This window comes from Musca autumnalis, unplaced genomic scaffold (genome assembly GCF_047663935.1).
Source record: "Musca autumnalis isolate F117 unplaced genomic scaffold, ASM4766393v1 scaffold_2, whole genome shotgun sequence".
Lineage (NCBI taxonomy): Eukaryota > Metazoa > Arthropoda > Insecta > Diptera > Muscidae > Musca > Musca autumnalis.
In genome coordinates, this window is record NW_027411755.1 from 1,407,866 (window position 1) to 1,424,245 (window position 16,380).

Sequence of the window (16,380 nt, forward strand, 5' to 3'; positions counted from 1 at the left end):
AAGCGATTTTTAAAATATTTGTTGACTCAGACAAATATTTTGACTCGATTCAACTAAACTATTGATTAAAGGAAAATTGATGTCATATGCAATTTAAAATCCTCCTTCAAAAGGATATTAAGCGATTTTATTAACTTCCTGAGACACTTAGAAAACGGACGGACATCTTTTGGAACCTTTATCCACAACCCAGCATACATTTTCACAACTGTTCAAGTTTTTTTGGATAACTTTTTGAAATTTGAAAAATAATTTTCTGTTGCAATTACATCTAGTCTATTGGATTTATTTTTGTTGGATATTCAAACGGAATAGCCATATACTCGTTTTCTCATATTGACTCGTAAACAAGTTTACTAATTTTTGGAAATTCTTTTGCGTTTTTGGAATCAAGCAAGTCTTTATAAACTTTTTTGATACTTTTTCTGCTTTCATTGGCGTCTTTTGTGAAGTTACATTCAAGTTTGCCCTCAGTTTGGATAAAAATTTTGTAGTTTATCGGAAAGTTTCTCCTCATTTACACCTTACTGTTATTGATCTCGTGTGACCCGGCGTATTTGCTTCCTCATTATACGGAATTGAATTCAATCAAAAGTATTTTTCTTTTTTTTGGAAAAATACTAATTTTCACCAAGCACTGGATTGAAAAACTGAACAACAGTCAAGCAAATTGCGAAAATTATTTGAGCTTTTTTCAAATATTTTTTGGAATTTTCGTCTATTTTCTTATTAATAAGGGAAGTTTTATCTGAATAAATCCAAAACTCGTTGTCGACGATATTTTTTAAAGGAAAACGCTTTCTTAATTTTTGTTTTTCAAAGATTTTGTAAAGCTTAAATCCTGAACAAAGTTATTCCTTCTCATTTGGGATACTTTCGTAATTTTGCTACCTACAAAATTAAAGAAAAGCTAAGACTCAAACTACAAGATGGATAAAACGTTGTGCGACAAATTTGCGAATGGCGTTAACGACCTTTTGGACTTCATTTCGATATTTTCAATAACCAATCCAGAGGATACTTCCGACACCTTGGAGACAACTCGCTTAGGATTGAATTCAGCATGGGAACAAGTGAAAAGGAGTTATATGGAATGCAGAGATCACGACCCAACCGAAGCAGAAAAGGTGATTGATAAAAATAAATTGAGGAAAAAGTATATGGAAGCAATGGACGCGTACAAGAAAGCTCTAAGTCAAATCAATATACAATTAAGAGATGCACTTGATAAACAGGCTTTGGAAAAAACCAAAAGAGAATCAATGGCCATGATCCCACAAGGAAAAGAGGAAGATGTCAAATCAATATCACGTTTGCCACCATGTGACACCGACATATTCAAGGGAGGTTATAGCGATTGGCCCACATTTAGGGATTTATTCACGGCAATTTATATCAAAGGATCAAAATTAAGCAACGTGGAAAAATTATTTCATCTCAAACAAAAAACAGCTGGCGAAGCAAGAGAAATTATTAGCCATGTGCCATTAACCAATGATGGTTTTGAATTAGCGTGGAGGAACCTTACGGATCGATATGAGAACAAAAGGATGCAGGTTAATGAACAAATCAAATGTCTTTTTAATCTACCTGGAGTATCAATCGACTCAAGTTACACGATTCAAAAATTACAAAGAACAGTTAATAGTTGTATACAGACACTGGAGATGCTGGAAGTGAACGTAAAAGGATGGGACCCACTTCTGATATACCTCTGTTCTTCAAAATTACCAAGGAATTTTCTAGAGGAATTCGAGAAATCTCTTAGCAATTGCAAAATACTTCCAAAATGGGAACAATTTGACGAGTTCCTGACAAATAAATTCAAAACTATGGAATCAGTTGGGAATATAAAGCCGTCTACATCAAAATTTGTTCAGCCGAATAAACCTACGCACAATAAACCTAGATTTTTGAATACTTTTCAAACAAATACTTCAAGGAATCCGATTAATTTCGGAGGAAGACCCAATTCACAACAGAATCAACAAAAGAAAACACAAAATAGCAACCAAAATGGACAATCATGTCAAGTTTGCAAATCAAATCATTTCATAAGAGATTGTTCCGAGTTTCTGAAGAAGAACATCAATGATAGAATTCACATTGTGAAGACGTCACATTTGTGTTATAACTGCCTGTCATCTAGCCATGGAGTTAAAGATTGCAAAAGTCGCTTTGGTTGTCGTACTTGTACCTTGAGACATCATACTTTGCTACACAAGGGAACGGAAACCCAGTCAACAAATTCATACCTAGCTCAGGTGGAGACACAACCTAGTACTAGTGTCGCCGCTACTACCACTCAATTACAGTCCACTACAAACCTTGCACCAAATAAAATTACAACCTTGACCCTCCAAGATACTCAAGTTAATCAACAACAATCTGGAGGAACTCTACTTTTCACAGCCATGGTACAAATAGAAACCAGAGGACAACTTTACGATGCCAGAGCTCTGATCGACTCAGGATCACAGTCAACTTTTATTTCGGAAAAATTGAAGAATCTTTTGAAGCTGCCTACAAGAAGCAATTTAGTACACGTCACTGGTCTCAGTCAATTTGTTTCCGAAACTTCAACAAAATCCTGCCTATTCACTATGCGTTCAAAATTTGACCCTAGTTTTAGACTGGAAGTGTGGGCTCCAGTTTTAAAAACGTTACCTTCGAATTTACCACCACAAAACTTAGATAAAAATCAACTTAGAGATGTTACATCATTAGAACTGGCTGACCCGAAGTTCTACGTCAGTCAACCCATCGATTTACTTATTGGAATGGACATAGGACCATTAATATTCACAATTGGGACTCCAATGAAAACTTTTGGAACAATATTGACACAAAAAACAAAGTTTGGATGGATTGTTGGAGGACCCATTCCTGGGAATGCGATTCGAAGTAAACAAATTTCAATGCTTGCGACCACATCTATCGAGAAAATACTTACACAATTTTGGGAGGTGGAAGAGACCCCTAAAAAAGTTTTACGGTCAGAAGAAGACCACTTTTGCGAAAGGAATTTCATTGAAACTACAGTACGAAATCAAGAAGGAAGATACATTGTGACTCTCCCATTCAGAAAATGCGAAGAACTGGGAAATTCAAGGAATATTGCCTTAGCCCAATTCTACAGGATGGAGAGAAAACTTTTGAAAACACCAGAGATTAAAGAACAATATGACAATTCAATACTGGAGTACCTTGAACTTGGTCATATGCGAAAAGTTAGCGAAAACGAGATCAACGATATGCCCAATTATTATCTACCACATCACGCAGTGATAAAACCAGATAGACTTACTACAAAATTGAGAGTCGTGTTCAACGCTTCATGTCCAACATCGAACAAAACAAGTTTAAACGACATACTTTTTCCTGGACCCATTTTACAACAGGATTTAGTATTACAGATTCTCAAATGGAGATTTTTCAAGTACGTGTTTAATGCCGACATCACAAAGATGTATAGGCAAATATTGCTGGACAAAAGTCAAACAAGATACCAAAGAATACTCTTCAGAAAAAGGCCATCTGACCCAGTTGAAGACTACGAGTTGCTGACTGTGACATTTGGAGTGAATTGCGCGCCTTTTTTGGCATTAAGAACCCTCATAAAATTGGCACAGGATGTTAAAGACTTGTATCCAAGAGCTGCCGACATAATTTTAAACAATTTATACGTGGATGATGTACTAGCTGGTGGTCATACGCTTGAAGATTCGATAAAATCTAGAAAGGAATTAGTCGCAGCTTTAGACTCTGCTGGATTTACGCTCATGAAATGGGCCTCAAACGATCACAAGGTGATTAAAGATATTCCGGAAGAAAATTTATTGCCGTTAAACTGGCTAGATATTTCGGAGGATGCTTCTACGAAAACTTTGGGTGTACGATGGAATATTTCTGGAGATTTCTTCTCATTTACACCTCCAATAATGGAAAAACAAGATAGATACACTAAAAGAGAAGTGTTATCAACCATTGCCAAGTTATTTGACCCATGCGGATGGCTAGCACCAGTAGTGGTCGTAGCAAAACTGGTAATGCAGCAAATCTGGCTGGATAAAATAGATTGGGACGACACCTTGAAGCCAATGACCCAAATGAATTGGAAAAACTTTATAAAAAATAGCCAACATATCGATATGCTCAAAGTTCCACGATGGATCAATTTCACTTTGACAAGTTCTGTGGAAATTCACGGCTTCTGTGACGCTTCGGAAAGCGCATATGGGGCTGCTATATACATCCGAGTTGAAGATCCAGACTCTAATATACATACCTTCCTGCTAACAGCAAAGACTCGGGTAGCTCCGATTAAAAAACTCTCAATACCACGACTCGAATTATGTGGAGCAGTTCTTCTTTCGAAATTGGCAGTTTCAATAATGGATAACCTGCAAATATCCAACTATGTCACACAATTTTGGACTGACTCTACCATTGTTTTGGCATGGTTAAAAAAGCCTCCTTGTCATTGGAGCACTTTTGTCGGAAATAGAATTTCGGAAATTTCTGAGAATGTCGGTCAAGAAAACTGGAGACACATTGACTCTGAAAGTAACCCTGCTGATATAGCGAGTCGAGGATGTTCACCTGCTGAACTAAAAGACAATAATCTCTGGTGGTATGGACCTCACTGGTTAAGAATGCCCAAAGATCGTTGGCCATCACATCAAGTTACAAATGATACAAACTTGGAAGCGAAAGCGGTTAAAACCCTCACACTTTTTCAAGAAAAAGATGACCCTTTAAAAAATTTCTCTTCATTGGCAAAAGTCTATCGTTCATATGCATATGCTTTGCGATTTTGGAAGAACACTGGACAAAATCGACAACATCTTAGAGCACTATCTACGGATCTTTCACCCACAGAAATCCAGGATGGAAAACGTTCGAGTATAGTACAAACTCAAAAATTTTTCTATCCAAACGAATACGAATCATTGGAAAAAAAGACTCGAATCTCTCCCACAAGCCCACTTCTGACCTTGAATCCTTTCCTAGACTCAAGAGGGATTATGAGAGCCAACGGAAGATTAGTACAATCGGGTGTTCTGACTTATAGTGAACGCCATCCAATAATACTCCCGCATGGAGCAATCTTCAGTAAGTTGCTTGTGGACTTCATTCATAAAATTACATTGCACGGAGGCAATCAGTTGATGATCCGGGTGATAAGATCTGAATTCTGGATATTCGGACTCAAGTCGCTGGTCAAAAAGACTATTCGAAATTGCAAAGTATGCTTAATTCACAAAAAGAAGACTCAAGATCAAATAATGGCCTCACTTCCACCAGAACGTACTTTCTTGTCGAGACCATTCACAAATACTGGAGTTGACTTTGCGGGACCCTTCAATATTAAGAGCTATTCGGGAAGGGCCTGTTTCCTCACTAAAGGATATGTTTGTCTTTTCGTCTGTTTCGCGACTAAAGCTATACACTTAGAGCCAACGAGCGACTTGTCTTCTTATGCTTTCCTTGCCGCTTTTGCCAGATTCATAAGTCGACGTGGTTGCCCATCTTGTATTTACTCAGACAATGGGACAAATTTTGTTGGCGCGGTCGACTTACTAAAAAGAGATCGAGTAGCTTTTATGAAGAACCTACAAAGCACCACAATACAAAGTCATTGTCATCAAAATTTGAATTGGAAATTTATACCACCTGGCGCTCCTCACATGGGTGGGTTGTGGGAGGCCGGAGTGAAATCATTCAAACTCCATCTAAAGAAAAGTATACCCAAAATGAATTTCACTTTCGAAGAGTTTACTACTATATTAACGCGCATCGAAGCTTGTTTGAATTCGCGACCCTTGAGTCCGGCAAGCGACGACCCCAATGACTTCACACCCTTGACACCTGGTCATTTCTTAATAGGCACGTCTATTTTGGCTCCAGCTGAGCCCGATATATCCGACACTGATCTTAGTTTAGTTAACCGTTGGAAAAGACTTAAGGTTATTTCTCAGTATTTTTGTAACCGATGGAAAATCGAGTATCTCCATGAACTTCACAGAAGAACCAAATGGAAGTATGAGAAAGAAAATGTTAAAGAAGGAGACTTAGTCGTGATAAGAGATGATAGATTAGCCCCCCAAGAATGGAAAATGGGTCGTATTGAGAAAACATACCACGGTTCTGATCAAAATGTTAGGGTTGTGGATGTACGGACTTCGGGTGGCATAATTAGTAGACCCATGGCAAAAGTTGTCAAACTTTTCTCCGACTGACTAGTCGGTTACATACTCACAAAAAAACACGGTACTCACATCTCTTTCGTTACAGATATGGCAGCTTACCTTGGCAAGCAACAAGTTGCTGAGCGCAATGTCCGCCCCGGTCGTCGGGAAGAACGCCCATCCAGCCCAGAAAGAAGCAGGTCGAATCAACGACAGGCAGAAAGAGGTGAGAGGAGACGTAGGCCAAGCCACTGGCAATTTTCTTGCGGGCTCTGCCAACAGGACCATGCCCTAAGCTCGTGCCGGCGTTTCCTGGACCAGTCCCCCTACCAGCGATACGAGACGATAGAAAGAAGGAGCTATTGCCGGAATTGTCTCGCCCGCAGCCATTTGGCGCCTGACTGTCCGTCGTTAGTGGGATGCCGCCGCTGTGCCTACCGTCACCACACCCTTATCCATGGCGCACCCCAGCTAGAAGACCCCCTCAGGCCGGTACCAACAGAGGACAATGTGCCGTTTGCCTGGGACTTAGTACTTGTCCCAACGGCAATGATCCGAATTACGGATGAGGCGATAGAGGAATGGGCAACCTTGAGAGCGCTGGTAAGCCAATCCAGCTCCATGTCACGCATCTCTTATGCGTCTTTCCAGCGATTGGGCCTGCGTTCGTTTCGGTACCAGGGGCAGCGGTTCACATCGTTTACGATTCATCCCAGAAATCCCCACAGTGACTGGTCGCTACAAATCAATGCTCGGGTAACTGAGGAATTGCCCTACCGGCCATATAATGATGGAATAATCGAGGACCCGACCCGCAATTTTGCACAAAATCAGCTGGCTGATGCTGACCCACGAGGCAACAATCCCATCGAGGTTGAATTAGGTGCGGATGTCTACTCTGCCATAATCCGAAGCGCCCGAACTGCAACCGGCCTAGGGGACGTATATGGATACCAAACCAGGTTGGGCGTTGTTTTTTCCGGCCCAATCAAGAACTTGCCAGTTGATGATTAGATGAAGAGGATACACTTGGTCACGGGGGGGAGAATGTTTGCGGCGACGCCTTGATTTAGTGCGCACCCTAAGGCTGCTATTGACATTTACCGGCGGCGTTATGGAATTTGACGGCGGCGCGGTGAGAACGGTACGGCTGCGTATTTAGCCGAAAATAAGAGCAAAAATGCTCACGCACACACACGCATATTCCATAAAGCCACCGGTAAATTCCAATCAGCAAAAAGTAAATAAAGAAGAAAAAGGTAAATAGGCGATGCAAAAAGCCTAGATTATGCATTTCACCGACACAAATTATTATTCGTAAAACATCTCTTGAACTCGCACGACATATAACATAAACGAAAACCCCGTGGCCAGCAAACAAACACAAGTGTACAAAGTGGAAATAAATAACATTCAACAGTGAAGGAAAAATAAGTTAAACATCAAGATTTTTAAACTGAACAATTAGTACAAAACAAGTAAAACATAAAGTACAAAAATTGTAAATTTGCTACTTAACTTAAACTAAAGAAATTATCCTAGATTAAAAACTAAATTTGTGCTAATTAAAACCTAAATTTTTCTACTTAAAACCTAAAGATTGTGCAAAGTAAAATCTAAAATTTTACCTAAGTTAAAAACAAAGTATTTTGCTAACTAAGAATCTAAAAATTTTGCCTAAACTAGAACCCTAAACTTTTGATAATTCTAAACTAAAAAGCTGTGCTAGTTAAAACTGAAAATTGTGCTATCTAAACCTAGAATCTTGCTAAAAGAAAAACCTACAATTTGCCTAGTGAAAATACCTAAAAATACCTAATTAAAAACTACAAAAATTACCTACTTAAAATACTGTGAATTATCCTACTTAACCTAATGTGAATTTACCTACAAAAATTTGCCTAAAATATTGTGAAATTTGTTTATAATATTTGCCTACACGAAATTGTGAATTTTGCTATTTAAAATTAATATGAAAATTTGCCTAAATAAAATCCTTTGTACATAAAGCTAAAATCCTACATCTAATATTGCACTATATATAACCTAAAACCAAAAACCTAACCTAGTGAATCTAAAGCCTACTCTAATGTACATAAATACAACCTAAACCTATTTACACTATCCTACAATCTATTGAATTATTCTAACACAAAAAAATTGTAAATAAAGTGTAAAGCTAAAATTGAATTTAAAACGAAACCTAAAGTGAACAATTTATTTGGTGAAAAAAGAGCGTTTGTATAAACACATACGATGCATCTTGTAAAAATTGCATATTTTGAGTACTTTAACCTGTAATTACGTCATCGGGGGAAGTCGTAGGAGCTTCATATGGCATTCCGGATATGCTCAGGGTGTCTACTATATAGTCCTGTATTCAAATATTTAATATAAAGTTCATAGCGCCCACGATTCGCCCATAACCTAAAAATCGTGGGTTTTTTAAATAATTTTTCTCAAGCAACATCTGCCCTATAATCGTGTTTTTTTTAATTTTTTCTCAGCAACATATAATCGTGGATTTTTTTAATATTTTATATTTTTCTCATTGCAAAACATATAATTTCAATGGGGTTCTGGAGTTAAGCTTCTCTTTTAGATTCCATTTACGACAAAAGTGAGCAGCAATGACAGTGATTTCTTCAGCCCATAGCTCATGATTATTTCCATCCTTATTTTACTCCGGGTAAAGTCAGCTCTCTTAAGTTTTTTTTTATGTTTTTGTTTTGTCAATTTCCGCAGCAATAACTTCAATTTTACCGTTACCAAGAAATGATACTTCCAGCGTTCAAATGTTTGTTGGCTGTTTCTTTTTCAAGTTTATGAACTTCCTTGCAGAGAAGCAACCAAACCAAACAACCTACTGATATACAAACAAACGAAACCGAACCAAAACAAATCTTGTCATAATTTATTGCTTAATCATGTTGCAATGCCAACAAGCAAACCGGCAATAATCAGTATTCTCAATAGCGCTAGTCTCCCTCATGCAATGACGCCCGTTTGGATTCGTTTGTCTTGTTTTGAGTATCTCCTCGCAGCTGTAAACGGGCCAACAGCAAGAGCTAAGCATCCTTGGCAGCCATCATGCCATGTTCTAAGTGAGCTATTAAGAAGGCAACTGTGAATTTTCAATCAAGTCGATATCATAAATTCTAAAATAACCAGAAGGTGTGCGACAAAGAGGCGTTATTGCTGACTTACATTTGTATATGTTTTGGAGTTGTCAATAGTGGGTTATGTGTAATCTTCCACGTTGTCGTTCAGTTGTCCGATTATGTTGTTGGCAGTGATGATTTTGAGCATGGACATTTCAATGGGAATAAAATGGATCGTAGAAATCTGCGATTTTTTGATAAAACCTCTACCAAGGAAGACTTCAATCATATCAATGAGTGCACACCGATTCAAATTAGCTCAATCATATGTGACCCACTTTTAATAGGCAAGTCCGAACGCCGTCTCTTCAGACACCATTTGTAGATAAGTATTTCGAACTCGGTCATTCAAGCCGTGGAAGGCCTGGTTTATAATTTATACGCTACTCCTTAACCCAAATTTCGAGGTGAGTTCTCCATTAACATTTGTGAAGTGTTAGCGGATTTGAAATTGAAATAACCTTTTATTTGAAGTTCGCATTTTCACTGTATATTCCTGTTATCAAAGAAAAAGTTTAAACATTTTCGCAATTCGATTTGTTTTTGGACTTACATTGCTTCGATTTAATTGAGTCAACATCACAATTCAATTTTCAACAAACAATCTCCCTCCATTAAACAGCATTATGGCCAATTTACATGAGCTTCTCTCTCTGATATAAACCCCAATTCAATTAACTAAACGTTTCATTGACGATTTTTGTTTTTGCTCCCCCCTAAACCGGAATGACGTTTAATTTTCCCCATTAAAGGCTTCTGCTTAATGTGTTTTATGGTACATCCACAATAAATTAAATATTAAAATTGCAATTAACTCCCCCAAAACGAGCAGGTGAACATTGATAAAGGTTTATACCACAAAAAACACACACACATCATCTACGCATCACCAAAGGAATCGAAAATAAGAAATGATGTGGCGTGGTGAGTTTTCAGGTGCCGTGAGTGGTTGTTGAATGGATTGAGAATGCAGTCACTTAAAAACAAAGTAAAAAACTACAGTAAAAACATAATCAAGAATTCTAACCAACCAATCTACCTCCCCTTCAACACGTGAACAATTGTGATTTATGGTATACAATTGTTTTCACACACCCCAGAACAGTGCCATTAAGAGAGGATACCGACAACTCGCATAGCTGCGGTTTATGGTGCTTCAATGGAAATTTAAACACAACTCCTAAAACATTTCATTGTATTATCGATTTTCCTTGCTGATATGGAAGATGAAGTGCAGGAATCGTTTAACAGAGATTTAAAGTTAGATGATGACGAATAAATATCACCTATATATACGGTTTAACTAATGAGTAAAATTCCATCGCCTTGTAATACTTTCAGATGGGTCATAATATTTTCCCATATAGATGATTTACTCGTGGTTCAGTTATATGCCTTTCGACATAGATATAAAAGATAAAAATAGAAAAATAGAAGATAGAAATCAGATAAAAGCTGATGATTTTGTCTGACAGAGTGCAGACACATACATATGTATGCATGTCTCATATTGAATTGGCTTTAAAAGCCAGGTTATGTGCTTTAAAATGTTGAAGACATAACTAATCCTTATATAGGGTAACATGTTTGAATGTACAAAATACTCCTACTAAATATCAAAACGCACATGTAACCAAGAGATTTGCTGCGTTAGTGTTTCTTGTGTTGCCCATACATCATTCTTCGTACTTGAACAATTAATAATGGGCACTGACTAATTAAGATGTGTATCATCTTAAATGTGTTTTCAGTTGGAGTCGCGTATTACAAATGGCAATAAGAAAAAGCAAAAAGACCTTCTTGTGTAAGTAAAAGTCGGTAGGTAAATGTATGGCGAATTCGAAATATTTTTCAAGATAGATTAACATTATATCATCAGTTTTTTCTCATATTTTTTATGTTCGGATTTATTGATGCAGCATCTGACACTAAAACACTCAATTATGCCATAGAAATTAGTTTGAAAACTCTCTTCTACTTTAATGTACAACTCCATAAATCATTTAAGTCCTAACTTGCCAAAAGGACAACAATTGACTTATAAATAGAACAGCATGGGAAAATGATTAACTTCAACATTCTGGTACTTCTTCCCTCAGCATAACAACAATAACAATACATCATTTTTATTAACGATAATTGTCCATTCTACAATTCTCTTCTGTCCATCACCACCATCAATCAGGTCGTTTGGTTATGAGATTGAAACGTTCAACATCCAATTGTCCATCAAACCAAACACAACGTGTCTATCTGTTTGTTGTAAGACGATCATTGAAAGGATTCATCTTGGCCATGATTTGTTGAAAGGTTCAAGTCAAATTAAATCGCATTGGCTTTTATTTTATGACTGTTAACTATCATATCTGCACTGATCGTGGTCGTTCGTAAATCTTTGTTTATTTTTAGAAATCTTCTATTGTTCTTCATTCTCATGTACATCGAACGATTTGTGTTTCATTCGCTTGACTTGTGTGTGTGTGACCTCTTAATCGAAATTGTTAACATATTTTTAGATAATAAACAAATGTTATTAATTTTTTTAATTCCAACTATATTTTGTATTCAATTGTGATTGAATTGTGATCAGAGCTCCGATTTGCTCGTTTTTACACGCGAGTGAAAAGTACTGGCGAGTGGGAGTACTCGAAGAGTGCGAGCAAAAAGTCCGATTTGCTCGTTTTTACTCGCGAATGAAAAGTACCTGCGAGTGGGAGTATTCGAAGAGTGCTAGTTTTAAAAGAAGTTTACTCTCCATTTTTTGTTTTATTTGGGAGCACTCGCGAGTACTCGGGGTTTAAAAATAATGAGAGTGGGAGTGAAAATGCTCGAAATAGAGTACGGGCAAATTGAGGGGGGGGTGGGGGAGCAAGTTTTTGGGTGTGGGGCAAGTTGAGTGTGGGGAAGTTGAGTGGGAGGAGGGGGTGGGATGTTGAGGGGTTGGCAAGTAGAGGGGGGGGGGGGGCAATTTGTGGAGGCTGTCAACTTTTTGGATGGGACGTTTTTTACTGGGAGGGGCATACCCACCTTCAACTTCCCTGCCCTCAACTTGCCCCCCTTACTTCACTTCACAGCCCTCAACTTTTAGTCTTCGAGTAAACTCGTACTCTATTTCGAGCATTTTCACTCCCACTCTTTTTTTCTTGCAAAACTCGTTTTCTTCAAGTACTCGTACTCGCAAACACTTTTCTCTCGCGAGTAAAAACGAGCAAGTCTATACCGGTATTTATATACGGTTCAAATATATGTGCCACACGAAAAAATTAACTACATATATTCTTATTCTGACACCGCAGCATAGTCGAAGTCCAAAGAATACACCTGTCTCGGCGTTTTTTATAATCACTTGCACGGTTATGGACCCAATGATTGAGGCCTTGATATCAAAAGAATTATTTTGTCAAGCTTGTATCTTCTATACCGTTATGAATTTTGATTTAATCTCTTGTCATAAAGAACTAAAATTGTAAACACCTTAAATCCATTAAACTTCAACATTTTCAAGATCGAAATTGTAAAGGTCAAATATGTGTATCCTTTTTTCTCTGGTTCTGTTCAATAGATACTAAACCGTTAAAAATTCAAGAAAACAACAAATTTACCTTATAGTCCAGACAAAATAGACATGCGAATAAGGGGGAAATAGCAAAAATTCCCACAAAAAAAAAAAAAAAACTCGTCAATTCCGCGATGGCCGGTTCTATGCACCGGATTGACTAGGAGGAATCTTCGACCAGGGGCCGTCGCCTCAACAATTATGTGTTTGGGTTCGTGTATTTTTTTCACCATAGGAGCGGCAATTTATCCCGGAATGCCTGCTCCGAGCTCTTCTGGTCCGTGCCGGGATAGAAATGAACCCCGGGCCAGTATGGATCTGTTCCGTTTGCCAGATCCGCATCCACCACATGTCAACAATGGTGAGATGTAATGGATGTATGGAATGGGTGCATTTTCGTGGGTGCTCTGGCCTTAGTAGCACCCGGGATTACAGCGACAGGTATGTTGCTGCTTGCTGCGTCAGCGCATCACCCAGTGCGTCTTCTACGTCGTCGTCGTCGGAATACGAGACGCCTCCGCAGTCTCCCCAACAACAACAGCAAATGCAGCATCTAACACCACATGTTGTTGTTCAACGGCCGGAAATGCATCATTCCTGCAATTCAATTGCAACGGTCTCCGCAATAAGGTCAATGAAATTGTGGACTTTATGAGTCGGAAAAACATCATGGTCGCCGCGATCCAGGAAACAAAGCTCACCGCCACCTGTAGCTTACGCACAAGAAGCAGAGGAGGAGGACTTGCCTTCCTAATACACCAGTCTGTCCAGTACAGACCTATCTCGCTTGAGCTTGGCTCTAGTGACCCATACATGGAGTGTATGGGGGTAGCAGTAAAGTGTGGTACTGCCGAGATAGAGCTGTTTAATGTGTACATACCGCCGATGAATAGCTGTGCCCGACGTTATATGCCCAATATTAGTTTGCTTTTAGAGGGCGATTGCCGTCTGGTGCTAGGGGACTTCAATGCTCATCATGAGCTTTGGCACTCCGTCCTAGGTAATGACCAGCGGGGTACAGCGCTGGCAGAGCAAATCGATAGCTTCACGTTTTGCGTGGCGAATGAAGACGCTTCTACGAGGATTAGAGGAAACTGCCACAGCTCGCCAGATATCACCATTGTTGCACCAGGTCTGATAAATGACGTATCCTGGCAATCCGTCATTTCCCTTAGTTCGGACCACCTCCCTATCATCGTCTCCGTAAACAGACCACCCGACTTCATAACCTCTGAACGCCGTACTTTCCTGAACCATGGGAAAGCTGATTGGCAAGGTTTCAGAGAATTTACCAATCACCGCTTCAGTCAATTGCCCACCCCCTCAGATCCTCCGGTAGCTGAGAGAACTTTTTGAGACATCATCACTAAAGCAGCCGCTCGCTACATACCTGCTGGTCGAATACCCGAAATAAGACCAAATTTCCCAGCAGAGGCGACGGGACTAGCAAATGAACGTGATGAGCTTCGTCGTACGAACCCCGAAGACCCAAGAGTTAGAGAACTTACTCTTGAAGTCAACAGGCTAGTGGGCGAACATAAGCGGAAAAAGTGGCTAGACCATCTGAAGCAATGCAACATCTGAAACAATGCAGGAATAAGTAAATTGTGGGCAACGGTTAAATCACTCTCGAGTCCGGAAAAGAAGGATGACAGAACGGCTGTTACTTTCAACGGAGTGACAGTAACTGACCCAGGGAGGTGCGCGCGTTATTTTAACCGGCAGTTCATAGAGCGCCCCGAGAGTGATACGGCGAAGAGAAGTGTGCTACGCCGTATAAGAAGAGCTCTTCCAGCCGAGGAGGTACCACCACAATTTACGATGGCATCTGCAACCGAAACGGTAAATCATCCAAAGCGTTGGGCCCGCACCGAATATCGATGGTAATGCTTAAGCAGCTGGATGAACCTGGAGTTGAGTATTTAACAAGTGTTCTCAACCTATCGTTAGCCACCCATGATGTACCGGATGCCTGGAAAGTTGGCAGGGTGGTCCCGCTACTGAAGCCTGGCAAGGATGCCAGCGGCCGATTTCACTCCTGTCGCCAGTAGCAAAGATCCTAGAGGCGCTACTCCTCCCCACGATGAGAAGGTGTTTTCCAGTTGCCCAACATCAACATGGATTTCGGAAAATGCATAGTACTAGAACAGCATTAGACGCCATATCCACACATATCAGTAGAGGACTGAACCAGAAAAGGCCGTGTGACCGAACAGTCATGGTGGCTCTTGACCTATCGAAGGCCTTCGATACCGTCAACCATGCCAAGCTGTTCGAGTATATAGAGAAAACTAATCTCCAGCCATGTTTGAAACGTTGGGTAATCAACTATATGAGTGGACGCCAGTCGTTTGTAGAATTCAGAAACAAGAAGTCCAAAACCCGTAGAGTGAAACAGGGAGTTCCCCAAGGAGGGGTGATATCTCCGGAACTATTTAACCTCTACCTTTCTGAAATTCCACACCCTCCAGACGGCATAGAGATCGTGATTTATGCGGATGATTGTACGATTGACATATGTGATAGGTTAAATGTCTACATAGCTGACCTAGTGCAGTTCTTCCATCTGAGGAATATGAAAATATTCGCCGCTAAATCCACAGCCACGCTGTTCACCACATGGACGGCTGAGAAGAGGCTCCCACTGAACATATTGGTCGATGGTGCACTGATTCCGGCCATTAACTACCCTAAAATACTGGGTGTAACGTTCGATAGCATGTTCAAGTCCTCCGCGCATGCCACAGCTATTTGCAATAAGATCAGAAGTAGGAACAAGGTTCTCAAGTCGCTGACTGGCAGCACTTGGGTGCTGATAAAGAAACCTTGTTGACCACCTACAATGCAATAGACCGGTCTGTGGTAAGCTATGCGGCGCCAGCGTGGTCCGCAAAGGTTAGCGCATCGCATTGGAAGAAAATTCAAACCTGCCAGAATGCCTCCCTGAGGACTGCAACAGGGTGCCTCCTCATGACACCAGTGTACCATCTTCATGAGGAGGCGAATTTTTTTCCGGTACATCAGCACAATAAGATGTTGTCGATACAGTACCTGTCACGATTTAATGGACAGGCTCCCCCCACCCAGGCACGTCAGGAGAGACCTTCATGATCTAGAGAGAGAGGTCCAAAGGTATAAAAGAGAACCGCCAGATCAACGAGCCTATCAGACAGGCTTGAATCGCATTCACACCAACATGGTTGCGCAAGCAGTACGAAGATACAGTGTGAATGCCGTACTTGGAAACCATCCCCCATCCATCGCAGCAGAAGAACGACAGCTGGCAAGGCAAACACGAGTGGTTTTAGCTCAGTTAAGATCCGGACGATGCAGCCGCCTCAATTCGTATTGGGCCAGAATTGACGCCACGATACCCAACATATGCCCAGCATGTGGATTGGGACCACACGATACTCTGCATTTATTCAACTGCCCAGCTAACCCCACTCACCTGTCTCCTCATTCTTTATGG

The 16,380-nt window shown here is 40.0% G+C and overlaps 1 long non-coding RNA gene across 1 annotated transcript in view; it reads left to right on the forward strand.

Moving 5' to 3' along the window:
- LOC141393501 (uncharacterized) overlaps positions 1–16,380 on the forward strand; it is a 590,028-nt gene that overhangs the window by 446,516 nt on the left and 127,132 nt on the right. The gene's annotated exons all lie outside the window — the stretch shown is intronic.